Source organism: Eschrichtius robustus, chromosome 1 (genome assembly GCF_028021215.1).
Source record: "Eschrichtius robustus isolate mEscRob2 chromosome 1, mEscRob2.pri, whole genome shotgun sequence".
Classification (NCBI taxonomy): Eukaryota; Metazoa; Chordata; class Mammalia; order Artiodactyla; family Eschrichtiidae; genus Eschrichtius; species Eschrichtius robustus.
This window is the reverse complement of record NC_090824.1, coordinates 144,545,182-144,567,533: the sequence shown is the minus strand read 5'-3', so window position 1 is coordinate 144,567,533 and position 22,352 is coordinate 144,545,182. Positions and strand designations below refer to the sequence as shown.

Here is a 22,352-nt window from a genome sequence, read left to right as displayed (position 1 = left end):
CGTCATTCCCCCACGGGAGAAACACTTTCGCTTTACACATTGCCAAACAAGGGGACAAAGCGGCCAAAGGGGATGTTCGCATAACTAAACATCCTACAAGGAGGCCAGCATATACGCGTCACCATGTCCATCTTCTTTATGTCTCGCAAGATACCCTTTGAGTGTCTTTCCTCTGGCAATGTGATTCCAAATCTATAGAGTTACCTACCCCACCTCATCCACCTGAACTGCCAAAGCCATCCCCTGCTTAGGCAGCTGATGACAGCCAATCACGAACATGACACATCTTTGGGAAGCCGAGGCCAGCCCCTGCAACCCAATTATGATAGCCTAATCCAGGACATCACAAAGGACATGTCCACATCTTCCCTTACCTTCCTGTGCGGGCCATCAGTGATCCACGCAGGTTTAAATTCAGCACTTGTTCCTGTCCCCACTCCACGATGACCCACTTGGCATCAACACTGTGCCGGGGGTTAAAGTAGAGAAGCAAACAAGGGCAGCAGCGAGGCCTAATCCTTCAGCCGCTTTCCTCCTATGCCCAACCGAGCTCACCCCTGCCCATTGCTCCAGCCTCACTAGGCACTTGAGAAGCTCACCGTGAAAAACGCAAGAACAGGGAGGTCCACAGACCTGTCCTGAGTTTCAAGGCACCAACCAGGGACGCTTGCTCATTTTGGCTTCCAGAATCAACCCCCAAAATGGCATGCACGAAGCGTGATCCTGGCCAAAACTCACCTCCCAACTGCAAGCTAACTGGGCCTAGACCAGCACACACTCTGACTCTTAAGCCCAGCAGGAGAGCCTGGCCCCTCGCATTCCCTCAACAGCCATTCAGCAGGGACCCGGGATTCACAGATAACACAGCTTATGTGCAGACACGGTCAACCCTCAGACAGGAGCCCCTCCAATACTGGAGTCCTTGGTGGTGTTTGCATGCATGTCGGCGGGAGAGGCTGGCCCTCATTCCGAACTGTCCTCTCCCCCTGAGAGAGGAAACGTGCTGAACCTCAGTTTCGATGAGGAGACGGTAGAGTGTTCTCACTCATTTGGTTCAGATTTTCCAAGAAATGCATGCAAGGATGTCATCATCGATCCAAGCACATGCTGGGACGCTGCAGAACACAACGGGATGTGCACGGGTCTCTGTACAGGAGCCATGAGCCTGGGCTACCTCAAAAGCCTGGAGAATCCACAGCCATCAGGCCACTCAGCAAGAGGAAAAATCAAACCACTCTTGCAGCCATTGGGCCCGTCTGAGGAAAACCTAATACCTAATGGCACATTTGGGGTGCTTGAATACCTACCATCCTGAGTTATCCACGACCATGCTCGGGGACATGGGCCCGCCTCACTTTTTTCAGTTCTCCTTAGCACGTCCAGTCATCAGAGCACACGAAGGTCTTCTTGTTTGTGCCGACGGCCAGCCTTTCCCAGCAACTGCCCCTGAGAAGTGGACAGAAATCACCGAGGCTTCATAAGTGGACCGGTGTCCTCAGAGGACATGATCCATAAAAACATTTACCTGGCCTTGAGCTCTGAAACTGCTTCCCAAGGACCTCTATCCCTTACCGAGAATTGACTGCATGTCTGATAGTACGACTGCAGGAAGTTAGGCACATACGTTGGCCGGTGTGTGAGAGGCTGTATGTGTGTGTTCACGCGTGTGGGCATGTGTGACTGTGACTGCGCATGCGGACGTGCTTGTGGGTTTCTCTGTGTGCCGCTGAATACGCGTCTTGGTCTCTGTGTGTCCCTATGGCCCTGTGAAGAGGAGTCCAACAATAAAAGAAATAGTTTATACACAGCACCCTGGTTAGACCCCCAACTGAAAGGAGAAAGACCCCTGTCAGCTTCAAGAGGCCGCAGGCACACTTTGACCCCCAGGGTCTGTTGAAATAGTCCATGGACTCCCGCTCTCCCACAGCCACGCCTTCTGACAAAAACACACAGCCTCGACGAGACCTGCCTCCGGGCCTTGGCTGTGACATCTACGTGCACCTCGAGACATTGTCAGCTACCAGTATATCTGATGGGCATTTGGGGTCACTCGCAGCACTTCCGGAAGCAAGGGAACTCCCATGGTCGGGCCGACACCGACCGGCAGCTGTCTACTGCCAAGATGCAGCCTGAAACCACTCAAGGGGCTAACGAACGTGGGCCCACGTGCCACTTCTCGCCAACTAGGCCTAATCACTTTCCATTGACCCGTGGGTATGCCCACCACTGGAAGTGGCGGGAGTCAGCCGCCATGACCCATGTCGGATCCCCATGGCGGAGACTACTCCACATGCCCAGCCACGTCTCAGGCAGCTCCCATCTTGAATGTTCACGGCCCTGACCCCTAAGGAAACTCTCAAACCCTTGAGAGCTTCGTCCTACATGCCCTCCTCCAGCCCACAGGGAGACACGACCCTACTGGAAACCACAAACATCTTCAGAACACGGGGACACTGAACACCAGGGAAGACAGACCACAAGCCTGTCTCCTTCCTTGATGCTGATCCCACCCCATGCATCCTGGAAATTCTCCACTGCCACAGTGACACTACCGAGTAACTCACAGTGATCAAAGGCATGGTCCCCGAGGACCACAGACAGACTTGCAACGGAAGAACTCTGCCATGCGAGGGGACTTGGAAGCCTGAAAGGGAAAAGTGGCTGGCCACGGCAGCACAGCAGGTATGGCAATGGGGCCCCCATCTCTGCCCCACCAATGGACTGCTCCAGATAAAACTCTGGCTGTTCGAAAGGCCTGCGTGCTACACTGGCCGGTCGCGTCATTCCCCCATGGGAGAAACACTTTCGCTTTACACATTGCCAAACAAGGGAACAAAGCGGCCAAAGGGGATGTCCGCATAACTCAACTACCTCCAAGGAGGCCGGCACAGACGCCTCACCATGTCGATCTTCCCTACTTCCCGCAAGACACCATTTTGGTGTCATTCCTCGGGCAACGGGATCGCAACTCTACACAAGTTACCTACCTCAACTCACCCACTTGAACTGCCAAAGCCATCTGCTCAATAGGCAGCTTATGCCAGCCCATCACGAACAAGACACATTCTTGGGAAGCCGAGGCCAGCGACTGCAACCCAATGATGACAGCCCATCCCACGACATCACACAGGACCTTTTCTCATGATACCTTACCTTTCTCTCCAGGCCAGGAGCCACCACCCAGGCTGAAATGCTTCACTCGATCCACACCCCACTCCACGAACATCCACTTAGCGCCAACAGTGTGCCGACAACTTCAGCAGAGGAGCTGACAGGGGCAGCACTGAGGCCTAAACCATCAGCCCCCTTCCGCCATCGCCCAAATCCAGCCCACGCCCACCCACTGCTCCAGCCACACCGGGCAGTCAAGAACCTCACTGCGCGAAACACAACAACAGAGAGGGCCACAGGCCTGGCCTGAGGCTCCAGGCTCCCTCCAGGGAAGCTTGCTCATTTTGGTTTCCATAATCAACCTCGGAAGTGGCATGCACAAAGCGTGATCCTGTCCAAAAATCAACTCTCCAAGCAGCAAGCTTACTGGGTCTATACCAGAACACACTCCGACCCTGAAGACTAGCAGGAAAGCCTGCCCTCTTGCATTCCCTCAACGGCCTTTTAGCAGGGACCGGGGATTCATAGATGACCCAGCTTATGGGCAGACATGGTCGACCCTCAGACAGGAGCCCCTCCAATGCTGGAGCCCTTAGTGGTGTTTGCATGCCTGTCAGCAGGGGACGTTGGCCCTCACTCCTAACTGTCCCGTACTCCCGAGAGAGGAAACGTGCTGGACCTCAGTTTCGATGAGGAGACGGTAGAGCGTTCTCACTCATTTTGTTCAAATTTTCCATGGAATGCATACAAGGGTGTCATCATCGATCCAAGCACATGCTGGGACGCTGCAGAACACAAAAGGGAAGGCCGTGGGTCTCTGCACAGGAGCCATGACCTGGAAGTACTCCAAGTGCCTGGGGAATCCACAGTCCTCAGGCCACTCAGCAGGACCAACAATCAATCCACTCTTGCAACCATTGGGCCCATCTGTGGAAATCCTAATATCCAATGGCACATCTTAGTATGGGTGAATGCCTAGTCCTGAGATATCCACAGCCATGCTCGGCAAAGTGCACCCGCCCCACTTTTTCCAGTTCTCCTTAGCACATGCAGTCGTCAGACAATGCGAAGGATTTCTTCTCTGACAACAGCCAGCCTTACGCTGCAACAGCACCTGAGAAGTGGACAGAAATCACGCAGGTTTCTAAATTGCACCAGGGTCCTCAGAGAACATGATTTTTGTGAACACTTAACCTGGGCGTGAGCCTGGAACCTGCTTCCCAAGTACCACTATCCCTTACCGAAAACTGATTGTGTGTCTCACAGCACGACTGAAGGAAGTTACGCACGTACGTTGCTCGGTGTGTGAGAGGCTGTATGTGTGTATTCACACGTGTGGGCGTGTGTGACTGTGACTGTGCACGAGGATGAGTTTGTGGATTCCTGTGTGTGCCGCTAAATACGCGTCTTGGTCTCTGGGTGTCCCTGTGGCCCTTTGCAGACGCCTCTAACAGTAAACGTCATAGTTTATACACAGCACCCTGGGTGGACCCCCAACTGAAAGGAGAAAGACCCCTGTCAGCTTCATGAGGCCGCATGCGAACTTTGACCCGAAGGCTGTCGAAATAGGCCACAGACTCCGGCTCTCCCACAGCCACGCCTTCTGACCAAAGCACAAAGACTGGACGAGACCTCCCTCCCGGCCGTTGGTGTCACCCCTATGTGGACCTGGAGATCCTGCCACCTACCAGCACATCTGATGTGCCCTTGGTGTCACTCCCAGTGCTCCCGGAAGCAAGGTAACCTCCCATGGGCGGGCTGACACCGACCTGCAGTTGCCGACTGGCACGATGCAGCCTGGCACTTCTCAAGGGCTTAATGGACTTCGGCCCAAGTGCCTCATCTCGCCAACTAGACCAAATCACTTTCCATGACCCCTTGGGAAGCCCTCAATGGGAAGTGTTGGGCTTTAGCAACCATGACACAGGTTGGAACCCCACAGCGGAAATTAGGCCACCTTCCCGGCCACGTAGAGGCAGGCTTCCAACTGGTAGGGTTTGCGGCCCTGACCACTGAGGAAACGCTCAAACGCTACAAAGCCTCGTCCTAAGTGCCCTCCTCCTGCCTGCAGGGCGACTCGACTCTACTTGAAGCCACAGACATCATGCGAACACGGAGACACTGAACAGCATTGAAGACACACCTCAAGCCTGTCTGCTTTGATGATGCCCACCCCACCCCATGCATCCTGGCAATTCTCCACTGCCACAGCGACACTACCGAGGAACTCACACTGATCAAAGGCACTGTCCCGGAAGACCACAGACAGACTTTCAACGGAAAACCTTTGCCACACGAGAGGACCTTGAAACTTGAAAGGGCACAGTGGCTGTCCACGAAGTGCGTCTGGTGTCGCAACAGTGCCCCCACCTCTGTGCCCCCAACGGACTGCTCCAGATAAAACTCTGGCTATTCGCAAGCCGAGTCATGCCCCCCCCGGGGGAAGCACTTTCGCTTTGCACATTCCCAAACAAGGGAACAAAGCGGCCAAAGGGGATGTTCGCATAACTAAACATCCTGCAAGGAGGCCAGCATATACGCGTCACCATGTCAATCTTCTTTATGTCTCGCAAGACACGCTTTGAGTGTCTTTCCTCTGGCAATCGGATTCCAAATCTACACAGTTACCTACTTCACCTCATCCACCTGAACTGCCAAAGACATCCCCTCCATAGGCAGCTGATGCCAGCCAATCACGAACATGACACATCCTTGGGAAGCCGAGGCCAGCCCCTGCAACCCAAATATGATAGCCTAATCCACGACATCACAAAGGACATGTCCACATCTTCCCTTACCTTCCTGTGCGGGCCATCAGTGATCCACGCAGGTTTAAATTCAACACTTGTTCCTGTCCCCACTCCACGATGACCCACTTGGCATCAACACTGTGCCGGGAGTTAAAGTAGAGAGCAAGCAAGGGCAGCAGCGAGGCCTAATCCTTCAGCCGCTTTCCTCCGATGCCCACCCGAGCTCACCCCTGCCCATTGCTCCAGCCTCACTAGGCACTCGAGAACCTCACCGTGAAAAACGCAAGAACAGGGAGGTCCACAGACCTGTCCTGAGATTCAAGGCACCAACCAGGGACGCTTGCTCATTTTGGCTTCCAGAATCAACCCCCAAAATGGCATGCACGAAGCGTGATCCTGGCCAAAACTCACCTCCCAACTGCAAGCTAACTGGGCCTAGACCAGCACACACTCCGACTCTTAAGACCAGCAGGAGAGCCTGGCCCCTCGCATTCCCTCAACAGCCATTAAGCAGGGACCCGGGATTCACAGATAACACAGCTTATGTGCAGACACGGTCAACCCTCAGACAGGAGCCCCTCCAATACTGGAGTCCTTGGTGGTGTTTGCATGCATGTCGGCGGGAGAGGCTGGCCCTCATTCCGAACTGTCCTCTCCCCCTGAGAGAGGAAACGTGCTGAACCTCAGTTTCGATGAGGAGACGGTAGAGTGTTCTCACTCATTTGGTTCAGATTTTCCAAGAAATGCATGCAAGGGTGTCATCATCGATCCAAGCACATGCTGGGACGCTGCAGAACACAACGGGGTGTGCGCGGGTCTCTGTACAGGAGCCATGAGCCTGGGCTACCTCAAAAGCCTGGAGAATCCACAGCCATCAGGCCACTCAGCAAGAGGAAAAATCAAACCACTCTTGCAGCCATTGGGCCCGTCTGAGGAAAACCTAATACCTAATGGCACATTTGGGGTGCTTGAATACCTACCATCCTGAGTTATCCACGACCATGCTCGGGGACATGGGCCCGCCTCACTTTTTTCAGTTCTCCTTAGCACGTCCAGTCATCAGAGCACACGAAGGTCTTCTTGTTTGTGCCGACGGCCAGCCTTTCCCAGCAAGTGCCCCTGAGAAGTGGACAGAAATCACCGAGGCTTCATAAGTGGACCGGTGTCCTCAGAGGACATGATCCATAAAAACATTTACCTGGCCTTGAGCTCTGAAACTGCTTCCCAAGGACCTCTATCCCTTACCGAGAATTGACTGCATGTCTGATAGTACGACTGCAGGAAGTTAGGCACATACGTTGGCCGGTGTGTGAGAGCCTGTATATGTGTGCTCACGCGTGTGGGCATGTGTGACTGTGACTGCGGATGCGGACGTGCTTGTGGGTTTCTCTGTGTGCCGCTGAATACGCGTCTTGGTCTCTGTGTGTCCCTATGGCCTTGTGAAGAGGAGTCCAACAATAAAAGAAATAGTTTATACACAGCACCCTGGTTAGACCCCCAACTGAAAGGAGAAAGACCCCTGTCAGCTTCAAGAGGCCGCAGGCACACTTTGACCCCCAGGGTCTGTTGAAATAGTCCATGGACTCCCGCTCTCCCACAGCCACGTCTTCTGACAAAAACACACAGCCTCGACGAGACCTGCCTCCGGGCCTTGGCTGTGACATCTCCGTGCACCTCGAGACTCTGTCAGCTACCAGTATATCTGATGGGCATTTGGGGTCACTCGCAGCACTTCCGGAAGCAAGGGAACTCCCATGGTCGGGCCGACACCGACCGGCAGCTGTCTACTGCCAAGATGCAGCCTGAAAACACTCAAGGGGCTAACGAACGTGGGCCCACGTGCCACTTCTCGCCAACTAGGCCTAATCACTTTCCATTGACCCGTGGGAATGCCCACCACTGGAAGTGGCGGGAGTCAGCCGCCATGACCCATGTCGGATCCCCATGGCGGAGACTACTCCACATGCCCAGCCACGTCTCAGGCAGCTCCCATCTTGAATGTTCACGGCCCTGACCCCTAAGGAAACTCTCAAACCCTTGATGCCTCGTCCTACGTGCCCTCCTCCAACCCACAGGGCGACACGACCCTACTGGAAACCACAAACATCTTCAGAACACGGGGACACTGAACACCAGGGAAGACAGACCACAAGCCTGTCTCCTTCCTTGATGCTGATCCCACCACATGCATCCTGGAAATTCTCCACTGCCACAGTGACACTACCGAGTAACTCACAGTGATCAAAGGCATGGTCCCCGAGGACCACAGACAGACTTGCAACGGAAGAACTCTGCCATGCGAGGGGACTTGGAAGCCTGAAAGGGAAAAGTGGCTGGCCACGGCAGCACAGCAGGTATGGCAATGGGGCCCCCATCTCTGCCCCACCAATGGACTGCTCCAGATAAAACTCTGGCTGTTCGAAAGGCCTGCGTGCTACACTGGCCGGTCGCGTCATTCCCCCATGCGAGAAACACTTTCGCTTTACACATTGCCAAACAAGGGAACAAAGCGGCCAAAGGGGATGTCCGCATAACTCAACTACCTCCAAGGAGGCAGGCACAGACGCCTCACCATGTCGATCTTCCCTACTTCCCGCAAGACACCATTTGGGTGTCATTCCTCGGGCAACGGGATCGCAACTCTACACAAGTTACCTACCTCAACTCACCCACTTGAACTGCCAAAGCCATCTGCTCAATAGGCAGCTTATGCCAGCCCATCACGAACAAGACACATTCTTGGGAAGCCGAGGCCAGCGACTGCAACCCAATGATGACATCCCATCCCACGACATCACACAGGACCTTTCCTCATGATAACTTACCTTTCTCTCCAGGCCAGGAGCCACCACCCAGGCTGAAATGCTTCACTCGATCCACACCCCACTCCACGAACATCCACATAGCGCCAACAGTGTGCCGACAACTTCAGCAGAGGAGCTGACAGGGGCAGCACTGAGGCCTAAACCATCAGCCCCCTTCCGCCATCGCCCAACTCCAGCCCACGCCCACCCACTGCTCCAGCCACACCGGGCAGTCAAGAACCTCACTGCGCGAAACACAACAACAGAGAGGGCCACAGGCCTGGCCTGAGGCTCCAGGCTCCCTCCAGGGAAGCTTGCTCATTTTGGTTTCCATAATCAACCTCGGAAGTGGCATGCACAAAGCGTGATCCTGTCCAAAAATCAACTCTCCAAGCAGCAAGCTTACTGGGTCTATACCAGAACACACTCCGACCCTGAAGACTAGCAGGAAAGCCTGCCCTCTTGCATTCCCTCAACGGCCTTTTAGCAGGGACCGGGGATTCATAGATGACCCAGCTTATGGGCAGACATGGTCGACCCTCAGACAGGAGCCCCTCCAATGCTGGAGCCCTTAGTGGTGTTTGCATGCCTGTCAGCAGGGGACGTTGGCCCTCACTCCTAACTGTCCCGTACTCCCGAGAGAGGAAACGTGCTGGACCTCAGTTTCGATGAGGAGACGGTAGAGCGTTCTCACTCATTTTGTTCAAATTTTCCATGGAATGCATACAAGGGTGTCATCATCGATCCAAGCACATGCTGGGACGCTGCAGAACACAAAAGGGAAGGCCGTGGGTCTCTGCACAGGAGCCATGACCTGGAAGTACTCCAAGTGCCTGGGGAATCCACAGTCCTCAGGCCACTCAGCAGGACCAACAATCAATCCACTCTTGCAACCATTGGGCCCATCTGTGGAAATCCTAATATCCAATGGCACATCTTAGTATGGGTGAATGCCTAGTCCTGAGATATCCACAGCCATGCTCGGCAAAGTGCACCCGCCCCACTTTTTCCAGTTCTCCTTAGCACATGCAGTCGTCAGACAATGCGAAGGATTTCTTCTCTGACAACAGCCAGCCTTACGCTGCAACAGCACCTGAGAAGTGGACAGAAATCACGCAGGTTTCTAAATTGCACCAGGGTCCTCAGAGAACATGATTTTTGTGAACACTTAACCTGGGCGTGAGCCTGGAACCTGCTTCCCAAGTACCACTATCCCTTACCGAAAACTGATTGTGTGTCTCACAGCACGACTGAAGGAAGTTACGCACGTACGTTGCTCGGTGTGTGAGAGGCTGTATGTGTGTATTCACACGTGTGGGCGTGTGTGACTGTGACTCTGCACGAGGATGCGTTTGTGGATTCCTGTGTGTGCCGCTAAATACGCGTCTTGGTCTCTGGGTGTCCCTGTGGCCCTTTGCAGACGCCTCTAACAGTAAACGTCATAGTTTATACACAGCACCCTGGGTGGACCCCCAACTGAAAGGAGAAAGACCCCTGTCAGCTTCATGAGGCCGCATGCGAACTTTGACCCGAAGGCTGTCGAAATAGGCCACAGACTCCGGCTCTCCCACAGCCACGCCTTCTGACCAAAGCACAAAGACTGGACAAGACCTCCCTCCCGGCCGTTGGTGTCACCCCTATGTGGACCTGGAGATCCTGCCACCTACCAGCACATCTGATGTGCCCTTGGTGTCACTCCCAGTGCTCCCGGAAGCAAGGTAACCTCCCATGGGCGGGCTGACACCGACCTGCAGTTGCCGACTGGCACGATGCAGCCTGGCACTTCTCAAGGGCTTAATGGACTTCGGCCCAAGTGCCTCATCTCGCCAACTAGACCAAATCACTTTCCATGACCCCTTGGGAAGCCCTCAATGGGAAGTGTTGGGCTTTAGCAACCATGACACAGGTTGGAACCCCACAGCGGAAATTAGGCCACCTTCCCGGCCACGTAGAGGCAGGCTTCCAACTGGTAGGGTTTGCGGCCCTGACCACTGAGGAAACGCTCAAACGCTACAAAGCCTCGTCCTAAGTGCCCTCCTCCTGCCTGCAGGGCGACTCGACTCTACTTGAAGCCACAGACATCATGCGAACACGGAGACACTGAACAGCATTGAAGACACACCTCAAGCCTGTCTGCTTTGATGATGCCCACCCCACCCCATGCATCCTGGCAATTCTCCACTGCCACAGCGACACTACCGAGGAACTCACACTGATCAAAGGCACTGTCCCGGAAGACCACAGACAGACTTTCAACGGAAAACCTTTGCCACACGAGAGGACCTTGAAACTTGAAAGGGCACAGTGGCTGTCCACGAAGTGCGTCTGGTGTCGCAACAGTGCCCCCACCTCTGTGCCCCCAACGGACTGCTCCAGATAAAACTCTGGCTATTCGCAAGCCGAGTCATGCCCCCCCCCGGGGGAAGCACTTTCGCTTTGCACATTCCCAAACAAGGGAACAAAGCGGCCAAAGGGGATGTTCGCATAACTAAACATCCTGCAAGGAGGCCAGCATATACGCGTCACCATGTCAATCTTCTTTATGTCTCGCAAGACACGCTTTGAGTGTCTTTCCTCTGGCAATCGGATTCCAAATCTACACAGTTACCTACTTCACCTCATCCACCTGAACTGCCAAAGACATCCCCTCCATAGGCAGCTGATGCCAGCCAATCACGAACATGACACATCCTTGGGAAGCCGAGGCCAGCCCCTGCAACCCAATTATGATAGCCTAATCCACGACATCACAAAGGACATGTCCACATCTTCCCTTACCTTCCTGTGCGGGCCATCAGTGATCCACGCAGGTTTAAATTCAACACTTGTTCCTGTCCCCACTCCACGATGACCCACTTGGCATCAACACTGTGCCGGGAGTTAAAGTAGAGAGCAAGCAAGGGCAGCAGCGAGGCCTAATCCTTCAGCCGCTTTCCTCCGATGCCCAACCGAGCTCACCCCTGCCCATTGCTCCAGCCTCACTAGGCACTCGAGAACCTCACCGTGAAAAACGCAAGAACAGGGAGGTCCACAGACCTGTCCTGAGATTCAAGGCACCAACCAGGGACGCTTGCTCATTTTGGCTTCCAGAATCAACCCCCAAAATGGCATGCACGAAGCGTGATCCTGGCCAAAACTCACCTCCCAACTGCAAGCTAACTGGGCCTAGACCAGCACACACTCCGACTCTTAAGACCAGCAGGAGAGCCTGGCCCCTCGCATTCCCTCAACAGCCATTCAGCAGGGACCCGGGATTCACAGATAACACAGCTTATGTGCAGACACGGTCAACCCTCAGACAGGAGCCCCTCCAATACTGGAGTCCTTGGTGGTGTTTGCATGCATGTCGGCGGGAGAGGCTGGCCCTCATTCCGAACTGTCCTCTCCCCCTGAGAGAGGAAACGTGCTGAACCTCAGTTTCGATGAGGAGACGGTAGAGTGTTCTCACTCATTTGGTTCAGATTTTCCAAGAAATGCATGCAAGGGTGTCATCATCGATCCAAGCACATGCTGGGACGCTGCAGAACACAACGGGGTGTGCGCGGGTCTCTGTACAGGAGCCATGAGCCTGGGCTACCTCAAAAGCCTGGAGAATCCACAGCCATCAGGCCACTCAGCAAGAGGAAAAATCAAACCACTCTTGCAGCCATTGGGCCCGTCTGAGGAAAACCTAATACCTAATGGCACATTTGGGGTGCTTGAATACCTACCATCCTGAGTTATCCACGACCATGCTCGGGGACATGGGCCCGCCTCACTTTTTTCAGTTCTCCTTAGCACGTCCAGTCATCAGAGCACACGAAGGTCTTCTTGTTTGTGCCGACGGCCAGCCTTTCCCAGCAAGTGCCCCTGAGAAGTGGACAGAAATCACCGAGGCTTCATAAGTGGACCGGTGTCCTCAGAGGACATGATCCATAAAAACATTTACCTGGCCTTGAGCTCTGAAACTGCTTCCCAAGGACCTCTATCCCTTACCGAGAATTGACTGCATGTCTGATAGTACGACTGCAGGAAGTTAGGCACATACGTTGGCCGGTGTGTGAGAGGCTGTATATGTGTGCTCACGCGTGTGGGCATGTGTGACTGTGACTGCGGATGCGGACGTGCTTGTGGGTTTCTCTGTGTGCCGCTGAATACGCGTCTTGGTCTCTGTGTGTCCCTATGGCCCTGTGAAGAGGAGTCCACCAATAAAAGAAATAGTTTATACACAGCACCCTGGTTAGACCCCCAACTGAAAGGAGAAAGACCCCTGTCAGCTTCAAGAGGCCGCAGGCACACTTTGACCCCCAGGGTCTGTTGAAATAGTCCATGGACTCCCGCTCTCCCACAGCCACGTCTTCTGACAAAAACACACAGCCTCGACGAGACCTGCCTCCGGGCCTTGGCTGTGACATCTCCGTGCACCTCGAGACTCTGTCAGCTACCAGTATATCTGATGGGCATTTGGGGTCACTCGCAGCACTTCCGGAAGCAAGGGAACTCCCATGGTCGGGCCGACACAGACCGGCAGCTGTCTACTGCCAAGATGCAGCCTGAAACCACTCAAGGGGCTAACGAACTTGGGCCCACGTGCCACTTCTCGCCAACAAGGCCTAATCACTTTACATTGACCCGTGGGAATGCCCACCACTGGAAGTGGCGGGAGTCAGCCACCATGACTCATGTCGGATCCCCATGGCGGAGACTACTCCACATGCCCAGCCACGTCTCAGACAGCTCCCATCTTGAATGTTCACGGCCCTGACCCCTAAGGAAACTCTCAAACCCTTGAAAGCCTCGTCCTACGTGCCCTCCTCCAGCCCACAGGGCGACACGACCCTACTGGAAAACACAAACATCTTCAGAACACGGGGACACTGAACACCAGGGAAGACAGACCACAAGCCTGTCTCCTTCGTTGATGCTGATTCCACCCCATGCATCCTGGCAATTCTCCACTGCCACAGCGACACTACCGAGGAACTCACAGTGATCAAAGGCACTGTCCCGGAAGACCACAGACAGACTTTCAACGGAAAACCTTTGCCACACGAGAGGACCTTGAAACTTGAAAGGGCACAGTGGCTGTCCACGAAGTGCGTCTGGTGTCGCAACAGTGCCCCCACCTCTGTGCCCCCAACGGACTGCTCCAGATAAAACTCTGGCTATTCGCAAGCCGAGTCATGCCCCCCCCGGGGGAAGCACTTTCGCTTTGCACATTCCCAAACAAGGGAACAAAGCGGCCAAAGGGGATGTTCGCATAACTAAACATCCTCCAAGGAGGCCAGCGTATACGCGTCACCATGTCAATCTTCTTTATGTCTCGCAAGACACGCTTTGAGTGTCTTTCCTCTGGCAATCGGATTCCAAATCTACACAGTTACCTACTTCACCTCATCCACCTGAACTGCCAAAGCCATCCCCTCCATAGGCAGCTGATGCCAGCCAATCATGAACATGACACATCCTTGGGAAGCCGAGGCCAGCCCCTGCAACCCAATTATGATAGCCTAATCCACGACATCACAAAGGACATGTCCACATCTTCCCTTACCTTCCTGTGCGGGCCATCAGTGATCCACGCAGGTTTAAATTCAGCACTTGTTCCTGTCCCCACTCCACGATGACCCACTTGGCATCAACACTGTGCCGGGAGTTAAAGTAGAGTAGCAAACAAGGGCAGCAGCGAGGCCGAATCCTTCAGCCGCTTTCCTCCGATGCCCAACCGAGCTCACCCCTGCCCATTGCTCCAGCCTCACTAGGCACTCGAGAACCTCACCGTGAAAAACGCAAGAACAGGGAGGTCCACAGACCTGTCCTGAGATTCAAGGCACCAACCAGGGACGCTTGCTCATTTTGGCTTCCAGAAACAACCCCCAAAATGGCATGCACGAAGCATGATCCTGGCCAAAACTCACCTCCCAACTGCAAGCTAACTGGGCCTAGACCAGCACACACTCTGACTCTTAAGAGCAGCAGGAGAGCCTGGCCCCTCGCATTCCCTCAACAGCCATTCAGCAGGGACCCGGGATTCACAGATAACACAGCTTATGTGCAGACACGGTCAACCCTCAGACAGGAGCCCCTCCAATACTGGAGTCCTTGGTGGTGTTTGCATGCATGTCGGCGGGAGAGGCTGGCCCTCATTCCGAACTGTCCTCTCCCCCTGAGAGAGGAAACGTGCTGAACCTCAGTTTCGATGAGGAGACGGTAGAGTGTTCTCACTCATTTGGTTCAGATTTTCCAAGAAATGCATGCAAGGGTGTCATCATCGATCCAAGCACATGCTGGGACGCTGCAGAACACAACGGGGTGTGCGCGGGTCTCTGTAGAGGAGCCATGAGCCTGGGCTACCTCAAAAGCCTGGAGAATCCACAGCCATCAGGCCACTCAGCAAGAGGAAAAATCAAACCACTCTTGCAGCCATTGGGCCCGTCTGAGGAAAACCTAATACCTAATGGCACATTTGGGGTGCTTGAATACCTACCATCCTGAGTTATCCACGACCATGCTCGGGGACATGGGCCCGCCTCACTTTTTTCAGTTCTCCTTAGCACGTCCAGTCATCAGAGCACACGAAGGTCTTCTTGTTTGTGCCGACGGCCAGCCTTTCCCAGCAACTGCCCCTGAGAAGTGGACAGAAATCACCGAGGCTTCATAAGTGGACCGGTGTCCTCAGAGGACATGATCCATAAAAACATTTACCTGGCCTTGAGCTCTGAAACTGCTTCCCAAGGACCTCTATCCCTTACCGAGAATTGACTGCATGTCTGATAGTACGACTGCAGGAAGTTAGGCACATACGTTGGCCGGTGTGTGAGAGGCTGTATGTGTGTGTTCACGCGTGTGGGCATGTGTGACTGTGACTGCGCATGCGGACGTGCTTGTGGGTTTCTCTGTGTGCCGCTGAATACGCGTCTTGGTCTCTGTGTGTCCCTATGGCCCTGTGAAGAGGAGTCCACCAATAAAAGAAATAGTTTATACACAGCGCCCTGGTTAGACCCCCAACTGAAAGGAGAAAGACCCCTGTCAGCTTCAAGAGGCCGCAGGCACACTTTGACCCCCAGGGTCTGTTGAAATAGTCCATGGACTCCCGCTCTCCCACAGCCACGCCTTCTGACAAAAACACACAGCCTCGACGAGACCTGCCTCCGGGCCTTGGCTGTGACATCTACGTGCACCTCGAGACACTGTCAGCTACCAGTATATCTGATGGGCATTTGGGGTCACTCGCAGCACTTCCGGAAGCAAGGGAACTCCCATGGTCGGGCCGACACCGACCGGCAGCTGTCTACTGCCAAGATGCAGCCTGAAAACTCTCAAGGGGCTAACGAACGTGGGCCCACGTGCCACTTCTCGCCAACTAGGCCTAATCACTTTCCATTGACCCGTGGGAATGCCCACCACTGGAAGTGGCGGGAGTCAGCCGCCATGACCCATGTCGGATCCCCATGGCGGAGACTACTCCACATGCCCAGCCACGTCTCAGGCAGCTCCCATCTTGAATGTTCACGGCCCTGACCCCTAAGGAAACTCTCAAACCCTTGATGCCTCGTCCTACGTGCCCTCCTCCAGCCCACAGGGCGACACGACCCTACTGGAAACCACAAACATCTTCAGAACACGGGGACACTGAACACCAGGGAAGACAGACCACAAGCCTGTCTCCTTCCTTGATGCTGATCCCACCACATGCATCCTGGAAATTCTCCACTGCCACAGTGACACTACCGAGTAACTCACAGTGATCAAAGGCATGGTCCCCGAGGACCACAGACAGACTTGCAACGGAAGAACTCTGCCATGCGAGGGGACTTGGAAGCCTGAAAGGGAAAAGTGGCTGGCCACGGCAGCACAGCAGGTATGGCAATGGGGCCCCCATCTCTGCCCCACCAATGGACTGCTCCAGATAAAACTCTGGCTGTTCGAAAGGCCTGCGTGCTACACTGGCCGGTCGCGTCATTCCCCCATGGGAGAAACACTTTCGCTTTACACATTGCCAAACAAGGGAACAAAGCGGCCAAAGGGGATGTCCGCATAACTCAACTACCTCCAAGGAGGCAGGCACAGACGCCTCACCATGTCGATCTTCCCTACTTCCCGCAAGACACCATTTGGGTGTCATTCCTCGGGCAACGGGATCGCAACTCTACACAAGTTACCTACCTCAACTCACCCACTTGAACTGCCAAAGCCATCTGCTCAATAGGCAGCTTATGCCAGCCCATCACGAACAAGACACATTCTTGGGAAGCCGAGGCCAGCGACTGCAACCCAATGATGACATCCCATCCCACGACATCACACAGGACCTTTCCTCATGATAACTTACCTTTCTCTCCAGGCCAGGAGCCACCACCCAGGCTGAAATGCTTGACTCGATCCACACCCCACTCCACGAACATCCACATAGCGCCAACAGTGTGCCGACAACTTCAGCAGAGGAGCTGACAGGGGCAGCACTGAGGCCTAAACCATCAGCCCCCTTCCGCCATCGCCCAACTCCAGCCCACGCCCACCCACTGCTCCAGCCACACCGGGCAGTCAAGAACCTCACTGCGCGAAACACAACAACAGAGAGGGCCACAGGCCTGGCCTGAGGCTCCAGGCTCCCTCCAGGGAAGCTTGCTCATTTTGGTTTCCATAATCAACCTCGGAAGTGGCATGCACAAAGCGTGATCCTGTCCAAAAATCAACTCTCCAAGCAGCAAGTTTACTGGGTCTATACCAGAACACACTCCGACCCTGAAGACTAGCAGGAAAGCCTGCCCTCTTGCATTCCCTCAACGGCCTTTTAGCAGGGACCGGGGATTCATAGATGACCCAGCTTATGGGCAGACATGGTCGACCCTCAGACAGGAGCCCCTCCAATGCTGGAGCCCTTAGTGGTGTTTGCATGCCTGTCAGCAGGGGACGTTGGCCCTCACTCCTAACTGTCCCGTACTCCCGAGAGAGGAAACGTGCTGGACCTCAGTTTCGATGAGGAGACGGTAGAGCGTTCTCACTCATTTTGTTCAAATTTTCCATGGAATGCATACAAGGGTGTCATCATCGATCCAAGCACATGCTGGGACGCTGCAGAACACAAAAGGGAAGGCCGTGGGTCTCTGCACAGGAGCCATGACCTGGAAGTACTCCAAGTGCCTGGGGAATCCACAGTCCTCAGGCCACTCAGCAGGACCAACAATCAATCCACTCTTGCAACCATTGGGCCCATCTGTGGAAATCCTAATATCCAATGGCACATCTTAGTATGGGTGAATGCCTAGTCCTGAGATATCCACAGCCATGCTCGGCAAAGTGCACCCGCCCCACTTTTTCCAGTTCTCCTTAGCACATGCAGTCGTCAGACAATGCGAAGGATTTCTTCTCTGACAACAGCCAGCCTTACGCTGCAACAGCACCTGAGAAGTGGACAGAAATCACGCAGGTTTCTAAATTGCACCAGGGTCCTCAGAGAACATGATTTTTGTGAACACTTAACCTGGGCGTGAGCCTGGAACCTGCTTCCCAAGTACCACTATCCCTTACCGAAAACTGATTGTGTGTCTCACAGCACGACTGAAGGAAGTTACGCACGTACGTTGCTCGGTGTGTGAGAGGCTGTATGTGTGTATTCACACGTGTGGGCGTGTGTGACTGTGACTCTGCACGAGGATGCGTTTGTGGATTCCTGTGTGTGCCGCTAAATACGCGTCTTGGTCTCTGGGTGTCCCTGTGGCCCTTTGCAGACGCCTCTAACAGTAAACGTCATAGTTTATACACAGCACCCTGGGTGGACCCCCAACTGAAAGGAGAAAGACCCCTGTCAGCTTCATGAGGCCGCATGCGAACTTTGACCCGAAGGCTGTCGAAATAGGCCACAGACTCCGGCTCTCCCACAGCCACGCCTTCTGACCAAAGCACAAAGACTGGACAAGACCTCCCTCCCGGCCGTTGGTGTCACCCCTATGTGGACCTGGAGATCCTGCCACCTACCAGCACATCTGATGTGCCCTTGGTGTCACTCCCAGTGCTCCCGGAAGCAAGGTAACCTCCCATGGGCGGGCTGACACCGACCTGCAGTTGCCGACTGGCACGATGCAGCCTGGCACTTCTCAAGGGCTTAATGGACTTCGGCCCAAGTGCCTCATCTCGCCAACTAGACCAAATCACTTTCCATGACCCCTTGGGAAGCCCTCAATGGGAAGTGTTGGGCTTTAGCAACCATGACACAGGTTGGAACCCCACAGCGGAAATTAGGCCACCTTCCCGGCCACGTAGAGGCAGGCTTCCAACTGGTAGGGTTTGCGGCCCTGACCACTGAGGAAACGCTCAAACGCTACAAAGCCTCGTCCTAAGTGCCCTCCTCCTGCCTGCAGGGCGACTCGACTCTACTTGAAGCCACAGACATCATGCGAACACGGAGACACTGAACAGCATTGAAGACACACCTCAAGCCTGTCTGCTTTGATGATGCCCACCCCACCCCATGCATCCTGGCAATTCTCCACTGCCACAGCGACACTACCGAGGAACTCACACTGATCAAAGGCACTGTCCCGGAAGACCACAGACAGACTTTCAACGGAAAACCTTTGCCACACGAGAGGACCTTGAAACTTGAAAGGGCACAGTGGCTGTCCACGAAGTGCGTCTGGTGTCGCAACAGTGCCCCCACCTCTGTGCCCCCAACGGACTGCTCCAGATAAAACTCTGGCTATTCGCAAGCCGAGTCATGCCCCCCCCCGGGGGAAGCACTTTCGCTTTGCACATTCCCAAACAAGGGAACAAAGCGGCCAAAGGGGATGTTCGCATAACTAAACATCCTGCAAGGAGGCCAGCATATACGCGTCACCATGTCAATCTTCTTTATGTCTCGCAAGACACGCTTTGAGTGTCTTTCCTCTGGCAATCGGATTCCAAATCTACACAGTTACCTACTTCACCTCATCCACCTGAACTGCCAAAGACATCCCCTCCATAGGCAGCTGATGCCAGCCAATCACGAACATGACACATCCTTGGGAAGCCGAGGCCAGCCCCTGCAACCCAATTATGATAGCCTAATCCACGACATCACAAAGGACATGTCCACATCTTCCCTTACCTTCCTGTGCGGGCCATCAGTGATCCACGCAGGTTTAAATTCAACACTTGTTCCTGTCCCCACTCCACGATGACCCACTTGGCATCAACACTGTGCCGGGAGTTAAAGTAGAGAGCAAGCAAGGGCAGCAGCGAGGCCTAATCCTTCAGCCGCTTTCCTCCGATGCCCAACCGAGCTCACCCCTGCCCATTGCTCCAGCCTCACTAGGCACTCGAGAACCTCACCGTGAAAAACGCAAGAACAGGGAGGTCCACAGACCTGTCCTGAGATTCAAGGCACCAACCAGGGACGCTTGCTCATTTTGGCTTCCAGAATCAACCCCCAAAATGGCATGCACGAAGCGTGATCCTGGCCAAAACTCACCTCCCAACTGCAAGCTAACTGGGCCTAGACCAGCACACACTCCGACTCTTAAGACCAGCAGGAGAGCCTGGCCCCTCGCATTCCCTCAACAGCCATTCAGCAGGGACCCGGGATTCACAGATAACACAGCTTATGTGCAGACACGGTCAACCCTCAGACAGGAGCCCCTCCAATACTGGAGTCCTTGGTGGTGTTTGCATGCATGTCGGCGGGAGAGGCTGGCCCTCATTCCGAACTGTCCTCTCCCCCTGAGAGAGGAAACGTGCTGAACCTCAGTTTCGATGAGGAGACGGTAGAGTGTTCTCACTCATTTGGTTCAGATTTTCCAAGAAATGCATGCAAGGGTGTCATCATCGATCCAAGCACATGCTGGGACGCTGCAGAACACAACGGGGTGTGCGCGGGTCTCTGTACAGGAGCCATGAGCCTGGGCTACCTCAAAAGCCTGGAGAATCCACAGCCATCAGGCCACTCAGCAAGAGGAAAAATCAAACCACTCTTGCAGCCATTGGGCCCGTCTGAGGAAAACCTAATACCTAATGGCACATTTGGGGTGCTTGAATACCTACCATCCTGAGTTATCCACGACCATGCTCGGGGACATGGGCCCGCCTCACTTTTTTCAGTTCTCCTTAGCACGTCCAGTCATCAGAGCACACGAAGGTCTTCTTGTTTGTGCCGACGGCCAGCCTTTCCCAGCAAGTGCCCCTGAGAAGTGGACAGAAATCACCGAGGCTTCATAAGTGGACCGGTGTCCTCAGAGGACATGATCCATAAAAACATTTACCTGGCCTTGAGCTCTGAAACTGCTTCCCAAGGACCTCTATCCCTTACCGAGAATTGACTGCATGTCTGATAGTACGACTGCAGGAAGTTAGGCACATACGTTGGCCGGTGTGTGAGAGGCTGTATATGTGTGCTCACGCGTGTGGGCATGTGTGACTGTGACTGCGGATGCGGACGTGCTTGTGGGTTTCTCTGTGTGCCGCTGAATACGCGTCTTGGTCTCTGTGTGTCCCTATGGCCCTGTGAAGAGGAGTCCACCAATAAAAGAAATAGTTTATACACAGCACCCTGGTTAGACCCCCAACTGAAAGGAGAAAGACCCCTGTCAGCTTCAAGAGGCCGCAGGCACACTTTGACCCCCAGGGTCTTTTGAAATAGTCCATGGACTCCCGCTCTCCCACAGCCACGTCTTCTGACAAAAACACACAGCCTCGACGAGACCTGCCTCCGGGCCTTGGCTGTGACATCTCCGTGCACCTCGAGACTCTGTCAGCTACCAGTATATCTGATGGGCATTTGGGGTCACTCGCAGCACTTCCGGAAGCAAGGGAACTCCCATGGTCGGGCCGACACAGACCGGCAGCTGTCTACTGCCAAGATGCAGCCTGAAACCACTCAAGGGGCTAACGAACTTGGGCCCACGTGCCACTTCTCGCCAACAAGGCCTAATCACTTTACATTGACCCGTGGGAATGCCCACCACTGGAAGTGGCGGGAGTCAGCCACCATGACTCATGTCGGATCCCCATGGCGGAGACTACTCCACATGCCCAGCCACGTCTCAGACAGCTCCCATCTTGAATGTTCACGGCCCTGACCCCTAAGGAAACTCTCAAACCCTTGAAAGCCTCGTCCTACGTGCCCTCCTCCTGCCCACAGGGCGACACGACCCTACTGGAAAACACAAACATCTTCAGAACACGGGGACACTGAACACCAGGGAAGACAGACCACAAGCCTGTCTCCTTCGTTGATGCTGATTCCACCCCATGCATCCTGGCAATTCTCCACTGCCACAGCGACACTACCGAGGAACTCACAGTGATCAAAGGCACTGTCCCGGAAGACCACAGACAGACTTTCAACGGAAAACCTTTGCCACACGAGAGGACCTTGAAACTTGAAAGGGCACAGTGGCTGTCCACGAAGTGCGTCTGGTGTCACAACAGTGCCCCCACCTCTGTGCCCCCAACGGACTGCTCCAGATAAAACTCTGGCTATTCGCAAGCCGAGTCATGCCCCCCCCGGGGGAAGCACTTTTGCTTTGCACATTCCCAAACAAGGGAACAAAGCGGCCAAAGGGGATGTTCGCATAACTAAACATCCTCCAAGGAGGCCAGCGTATACGCGTCACCATGTCAATCTTCTTTATGTCTCGCAAGACACGCTTTGAGTGTCTTTCCTCTGGCAATCGGATTCCAAATCTACACAGTTACCTACTTCACCTCATCCACCTGAACTGCCAAAGCC

General features: G+C 54.4%; 8 non-coding genes across 8 annotated transcripts; all 8 read right to left on the bottom strand.

The window, feature by feature from the left end:
- Positions 1-1,005: 1,005 nt before the first annotated feature.
- LOC137749932 (small nucleolar RNA SNORD116) lies at positions 1,006-1,098 on the bottom strand. Its single transcript, XR_011070325.1, has one exon. It is a non-coding gene; the product is annotated as a small nucleolar RNA SNORD116 (small nucleolar RNA).
- A 2,688-nt stretch (positions 1,099-3,786) lies between these two features.
- LOC137776910 (small nucleolar RNA SNORD116) lies at positions 3,787-3,879 on the bottom strand. The gene has a single exon (XR_011076352.1). It is a non-coding gene; the product is annotated as a small nucleolar RNA SNORD116 (small nucleolar RNA).
- Positions 3,880-6,539: 2,660 nt separating this feature from the next.
- Positions 6,540-6,632, bottom strand: LOC137749845 (small nucleolar RNA SNORD116). The gene has a single exon (XR_011070299.1). It is a non-coding gene; the product is annotated as a small nucleolar RNA SNORD116 (small nucleolar RNA).
- Positions 6,633-9,319: 2,687 nt separating this feature from the next.
- LOC137776905 (small nucleolar RNA SNORD116) lies at positions 9,320-9,412 on the bottom strand. Its single transcript, XR_011076350.1, has one exon. It is a non-coding gene; the product is annotated as a small nucleolar RNA SNORD116 (small nucleolar RNA).
- A 2,661-nt stretch (positions 9,413-12,073) lies between these two features.
- Positions 12,074-12,166, bottom strand: LOC137749841 (small nucleolar RNA SNORD116). The gene has a single exon (XR_011070298.1). It is a non-coding gene; the product is annotated as a small nucleolar RNA SNORD116 (small nucleolar RNA).
- A 2,663-nt stretch (positions 12,167-14,829) lies between these two features.
- LOC137749835 (small nucleolar RNA SNORD116) lies at positions 14,830-14,922 on the bottom strand. The gene has a single exon (XR_011070297.1). It is a non-coding gene; the product is annotated as a small nucleolar RNA SNORD116 (small nucleolar RNA).
- A 2,687-nt stretch (positions 14,923-17,609) lies between these two features.
- LOC137776901 (small nucleolar RNA SNORD116) lies at positions 17,610-17,702 on the bottom strand. The gene has a single exon (XR_011076349.1). It is a non-coding gene; the product is annotated as a small nucleolar RNA SNORD116 (small nucleolar RNA).
- Positions 17,703-20,363: 2,661 nt separating this feature from the next.
- Positions 20,364-20,456, bottom strand: LOC137749829 (small nucleolar RNA SNORD116). Its single transcript, XR_011070296.1, has one exon. It is a non-coding gene; the product is annotated as a small nucleolar RNA SNORD116 (small nucleolar RNA).
- Positions 20,457-22,352: the final 1,896 nt, after the last annotated feature.